General features: G+C 41.3%; 1 pseudogene across 1 annotated transcript; it reads left to right on the top strand.

Annotated features, from left to right (window-relative positions):
• The first annotated feature begins 6402 nt into the window (after positions 1-6402).
• On the top strand, positions 6403-6587 carry LOC309823116 (ATP synthase membrane subunit K, mitochondrial-like; annotated as a pseudogene). Its single transcript has one exon. The product of its transcript is annotated as an ATP synthase membrane subunit K, mitochondrial-like (transcript).
• Positions 6588-6884: the final 297 nt, after the last annotated feature.

The following is a 6884-nucleotide window of genomic DNA, read 5'->3' as shown; positions in this document are numbered from 1 at the left end:
TGTAGCTTATATATTTTATACAGAGTAGTTTCTACTTTTTAATCCCCTACTCCTACCTTCCCTCTCCCCTCTTCCCTCTCCCCACTCGTAACCACTAGTTTGTTCTCTATATCTGTGAGTCTGTTTCTGTTTTGTTATATTCATTCGTTTTATTTTTTAGATTCCACATGTAAGTGATAACATACAGTATTTGTCTTTCTCTGTCTGATTTATTTCACTAAGCATAATACCCTCCAGGTTCATCCATGTTATTTCAAATTTCATTCTTTTTTATGGCTGAGTAATATTCCATTTGATATATATATGTATATATATATATGATATATATACATATATATATGATATATATATATATATATATATGATATATATACATATATATATGATATATATATATATGTATATATATAAAGCAGAAATGGGGTATTTTGGAACCTCAAGTAATCTTTTCCTCTCATTCTCCATATTTTACTTTCATAAACCTTTTTTCATTTTTCCTCATTGGTCAGTTTATTCACTCAACAGATTCTCTTTTGAGTTCCTAGGACTCCACATTCACTTTACTCAGGGGAAAAGTTCATTCTTGTTCAATTGCCTTATGAAGAAGAGAATTATTTAAAATCTGACTCCACACGTCCTCTCTGGAGTGCATTTTTGACTCTTTACTGCATCGTCTCACTCCTCAACACATTTCTCCTTAGGGAGGTTCAATAAATGCTCAGCTGCCTCCCACAAAGGAAGTCTGAGGCAAGATTCAGACCCACCATCCACCCAGAGGCATGTGTTGTTCCCTCAGTCTCCTCGCATAGCAGTCTGAGAGACTTACCAGTTCTAAATGATTGATTTGCCCTTCCACGGGCATCCCATCATCATTAAAATCAGGGGCAGAAAAGAAACAAGAAGAGAGGAAGGGGGTGGAGAAAAGAAAAAAGAAACAAAGGGAAGGGAAGGGGTGGGGAGGGAAGGAAACAAAATAGCCATCTCACCCCACTGGTCTGAGGCAAATAATTCAGTAGGTCATGAAGAACATTCTAATCCAGGGTCTAGTTGTGTGTGTGCGAGTGTGTGTGTGTGTGTGTGTGTGCGCGCGCGCGCATGGAAGCATGTGCATGTTTGTGCACACACATGTGCAGTTTTTGCTACTGCTTCAGAAGTTTTATTAAAATTTATCACATTTGATCCATGGCCAGGGTGCTATTTACATGCTTTACAATTAATGTACAATTAATTTACTAAATAAGCCGAGATGAATGGGCCCCAAAACAGAAAATGAGGTGCCTTTCTTTCTCGGCTCTGATTTAACATTCCTTGATTGAGTTACTGGTTGGTCTGTTTCAATTTAGACCTATTTCTTCTCTCTAACAAAGGTCAGTTCTAGACCAAGGAGACCATATATTTTCAAATTCTCTGCAAATCAAATGTCTTGGTGACTATACTAGTACAGACGATAATTACCAGAATGAATAAACGAATAAGGTCCAGAAGCATCTTGTATAATAACACACACTCTTTCTCTCTCCCTCTGTCTCTTTCTCCCCATTTGGTCTTCAACCTTAGGGTCAGACAGAGACTCTCCAAAGCTTTGCAGGGACAGATATATCACTGCTGGGTCTTAGTATTGATGAGTCTCGGCACCTGTTTCTCTTGTTCTGAGTTTTCATGGACTCTTAGGCAAGAAATTCTGCTTGAAGAATTTAGCTCTGCATTCTTGGTCATGTTACTATAATGTTCACCAGAGTTACTTGTTATGTGAGTGTTTATCAGTGAGTATCACTGACATTGCAGTTACTGGTGTGCATGCTTATTTTACACCCATAAGTTATGACCCTATGAGGGGCAAGAACCTTGTCTTTCTATTCATCTTTCCATGCACTTAGTAGATGCTCAATAAATGTTTGTTGCAGAATCCATGAGTAGTTGTTATCTCTAGATGAATGCTCTTTACAAGTGGATGAGAATTTTCAGGTGTTGACAAATGGTATTCCCTTTAGTAGAGCAAGTTCCAAATTGCTGAGCAGTTGGGAATTTGTTTAATGGTGTCGGCTTGGGCACAGTGTCATTATTTCCAGCAGTCAATACCATTTTTAAGTGCTTTCTACCTGCCAAGAACTGTGTTCGACAGGTAGTTTTTTCTAATCTATTCAGTAACCCTGGATATAAATTTTATTATTTTCATTTTAAAGATGAAGAAGCTTAGAGAGGTCATGTAACCTGCCCAAGATTACATAGCTAGTGAGTAGTATGGGGATTCTTATCCTAGTAGGTTTGCATTTATCCCCTACATCTTCTTACATCTCACAACCAAACTCTAAGGAAAAAATAAGAATGCTGAAGTTTTTGGGGGTATGTTTTTTATGCAGTGGGTAGCTTTTCTGAAAGCAAAACTCTTTTACCTTTATATAAAATGTACTAAATAGCTATGCATGTATCACCTTATTTAATCTTCACCCAAGCCTTAAAAGGTATTATCTTTGTTTTTTATCGTCTAGAGAATTTATAATTTTCTTGGATCAGAAAGATTAGAAAACCTGCTCCAGGACACCTGGACAGAAGTAGCACAGCCAGAACTAATCACAAGATTTTTGTGGTTTCCACCACATGACTCAACATCCCAAAGATAGCAAGGAATCCTAAAAGACTGAACAGGGAAGCAGTCAGAAGCCGGGCTCTAGTCTAACACTATGGAAACAGAATCGAAAGTCAAATATGTGCTAAAATATAATTCTTCGAGCATGTACAATTAAAGAACATAGATAGCAACCACGTTTCAGTGGTTATTGGGCATGGTTTCCATAGCAATATGATTTATTTCCAGTAGAATCTGTCAACCTAAAATAGTAGGTTTTCCCTCATTAAGAGAAACAAATAAAAAGTTCATTGATATTTGTTTTTCCATTATGCTAAGATTATAATGTTTGGTTATGGCAAAGAGACAATAATTCTCTCCGCAGAACCAACAGGAAATAAAGTCATCATTGTTTTTCTGGAAAAAAATGGATTCTTGTTGGTCTTGGGGAGCTGCAGCAAACAAAGGACACCAAGCGTCCGACATGCCATGCCAAGGCTGGAGGTTGATGCAGTGCGTGCAAGTCTCCTAGAATACACGGAAGTTCACACTGGCTTTCCTTAAATGGAAAAAAAATTTAAAGAGAAAGAAGGATTTTCTCCAGGAAGGAGCACTTAGCCTTGAACAGAGCAGGGAGGCCCAGAACTAGAAGAAAGCTAACATTTATTGTGTTCCTTCCTCAGCAGACACCACTCTAAGCACCTCCTACGAATTGTCTCAGTTACCCTTCTCAACAACCCCATGGCGTAGGTACTATTACTACCCCTGAGTTACAGGTGTGAAAACCGATGCACAAGCCATTCAGTGTCTTGACAAAGGCACGCAGTTGGGAATGGCAGTGTAGGGTTTGAGTTCTGGAAGTCTGGCCCCAGAACCCGCACTTTCAACCACTCTTCTATGTAGGCCAGGAAGTGAAGAAGAGAACGATTCTTGCCCAATATCCCACAATGACATAAGTGACCGAACTTGAGATCTTAGACTGCAGGTTCACTGGCATTTCCATCCTGCAGGGCTGGCTCTTCATGCACAGGCTATAGAGTATTAGGAGAAGGAAGAGGTTCATTGGAAGCACAGTGGTGAAAGTGCTAAAGGCACCTGTTTTTCCTCATGCTTTTTCATAAGCACACTCATCCTTCTAATTTCAAACAGTTTTCTCCAAAACTCCCTCAACAGCTCAAACCCTGCTAAAGCTACTGTAAGCGTGTGCCCCAGTTTTGGTGGAGCTACAATGTGACGATCTGATAATTATCGAGTCTCAGATTTGAAATTCCTTTGCCATATGGCGATTGTTGTGTTTAGAGGAAAGGGGTTTGATCTCCATTCCTCTTAGTCAGGGAGTGATGATGTTGTCAAATAGCTGCATTCCACACACCAGCTACCTCTGCTGCTCTTGTAGATAAAAATAACTTGGTTATAAAATGGACATTGGCAGGTACTTGATGAGACCAAAAACCGAAAAAGTGTGTCTATGAGCTTGACTATGAAGATAACCATGGAGGAGGCAGATTTGCATAGTGATGAATAATGTCACTTCTGCAAAGGGGTCAGATCTCAGCTCTAACAACTACTAAGTCAGTAATCTTGAGCAAGTTATGTAACTCCCCTAAGCCTCAGTTTCCTCATCTATTAAATGGGACTAATAATACCACCCTCAGAGGTTGTCAAAATTATGCAAGATAATCAATATAAAACAGTTCTAACAGCATGTGGCCCAGTCTAAGCCTCACCCACCGCTCCCCTTGCCCTTTGCACTCCAACAATACTGCTTTGTTCCACCAAATGCCTTGTTCTCTAAGCCTTCCACTCTGCCTGGAAGGCTCTTCCCCGATTTGTCCTCTTGAGAAATTCCTCTTCATTCTTCAAGTTTAACTCAAGTGCTTCAGTCTCACGTATCTTACATAACTCTTCCATCCCTCCACCATTTCTAGTAACCCACCATTATAATACTTACTAAATTGTGATGATTTTCCAACATGTCTTCCTCTTCATTCTACTTCTTGGGTGTACATTAATCCTTGGTGCCCAGGGCAGAGCCTGGCACATCACGGGCATTCAATAAGCAGTTGTTGGATAGATGAACAGGCAAATACTGAGTTTCAGTGTAAAGTCCAGGCTTATGTTCAATCAAATAAGAAAATCTTCTGGAGGTATTAGCAATCTAATATCATCAATTGGGAAGGCTCTAACCATAAAATCTAAAGTATATTCTCATTTTGGTTTTAATCAAAATCCAAAGCTTTAGAAATTACAGTCCAAACATAATAAGACCTGGAAGACATTATAGATCATTTTTATGACAGAAGGAGAATCACAAGACCAGTGGAAGGAGGCTGAGATCATGACCCAACTCATACTAGAGAAATTCCAAAGGATTCAAATTCATGTCCCAAACAGCAAGTTATCATTGATTTTTTTACCACCTAGTAAGTATTCTGAATAATAATGCACTAAGAGACATGAGTATATAAAAGCACAGCAAGAATAACTAACTAGGAATTATCCTGCACACTAAACTCAAGCTCTATGGAAATAGTTATATTCCTTTCATTGTTCCAAAGGGATAGCCAGTTCTTGGACCGTTTCACTATAATGGAAATAGAGCCAGGAGCTAAGTCTGGAAATAGCCCATTCACACAGTTCGAAGCTTCTCTGGTCTAGACTGCTCTAGCAGGCAGGATACCAGAAGATTGATAAGGGCAGAATATTTCCACATTTTCTAAATGAGAACTGAGGGGATATGCACTTTAAAAAAAAACCCTGTCGGACTTCCCTGGTGGCACAGTGGTTAAGAATCTGCCTGCCAATGCAGGGGACACGGGTTCGAGCCCTGGTCCAGGAAGATCCCACATGCTGCGGAGCAGCTAAGCCTGTGCGCCACAGCTACTGAAGCCCGCGTGCCTAGAGCCCGTGCTCCGTAACAAGAGAAGCCACCACAATGAGAAGCTCACGCACCACAACAAAGAGTAGCCCCTGCTCGCCACAACTAGAGAAAGCCCACGCGCAGCAACAAAGACCCAACACAACCAAAAATTAAAAAAAAAAAACAAAAAACAACCCTGTAAAGACTCACTGCAGAATGCCACCCTTCGTGTAGCCTGTTGACCAGCCAGTGTAAGGCATCAGCTCACAACCAATGGAGACAGGAGAAGTGAGTGGTATCAGGGTAAAGGCCAGGTACCCCAGAGGCTTCTGGGGAAAGGCTCCACAGAGAAGAGGGACAGGCAAAGCTTACTCTGAGACAGGTCCCACAAGAATTTTTCACCTGTGGGTGGATTACTCAGGATGTCTCAGGCTTGAAGGGGACTCTGAGGTTCCATAATTACTTTTATAGACTGCATTTTCTTTTGTAGACACCATCTGCAGTGTCATGGCTGGAAAGGGGGGGTGTGTGTGCGCATGTGTGCGCATAAGAACACTACCATATATTCCTCAAGATACAGGACAATCTGATACTTTTAAAAACATCTGTGCTTCCCTGGTGGCGCAGTGGTTGAGAGTCCGTCTGCCGATGCAGGGGACATGGGTTCATGCCCCGGTCTGGGAAGATCCCACGTGCCGTGGAGCAGCTGGGCCTGTGAGCCACGGCCGCTGGGCCTGCGCGTCCGGAGCCTGTGCTCTGCAATGGGAGAGGCCACAACAGTGAGAGGCCCGCGTACTGCAAAACAAAACAAAACAACAACAAAAAAAAACATCTATACTGGGAAGGCAGAAATGTGTGTCCAGACTGAGACCTGCAGCATGCAGTTTACAGGGCTTCTTCTGGCCAGGTTGAGGCCTAGCTGTGTATGTTGAAGTATACAGGTTACAGAATGCATGCCTTTTGCAAGACTGAAATCATGACAGGTCCAGAAACTGATGCACAATTCCATTTCACTGATATTAAAAAATACTTCAACTCTTATACTCTCACAGGTAGATTGAATTGTGTACTGGCCACATGTGGAGGCGTTGCTTTGATGGTCTTACACTTCAAGATAAGGTCTAAAACACTCCATCTGTGAAAGCAACTTATGGAGTCTAAATTCTCTGTACCTCATTTGTTAATTTCCCCTGCCTGGAAAAGCTACAGTCAACTCAATGTGACACTCAATTTGCACAAAAAAGAATCCAGTTTACATTTCTCATCACTTTCCCACTTGGTTGTTTAGGTTTTCAGAGGACAGTGGTCATTCTCTTCCATGTGGTGGGCACTCAATGCAAGTCATAATGCTTCTCCTATCTGCTCCCTCACTGATTCTCCCCCAGAGTGGAGTGACTGCTCTGCCCAGAGCCTTTGGGAGAGGAATCAGGCAACGAGAACTCAGTCCTTTCCTCTCTC

This window comes from Grampus griseus (assembly GCF_964374135.1).
Source record: "Grampus griseus genome assembly, chromosome: 5".
Lineage (NCBI taxonomy): Eukaryota > Metazoa > Chordata > Mammalia > Artiodactyla > Delphinidae > Grampus > Grampus griseus.
The sequence above is the reverse complement of the archived record's forward strand: the minus strand, read 5'-3'. Positions and strand labels throughout refer to the sequence as shown.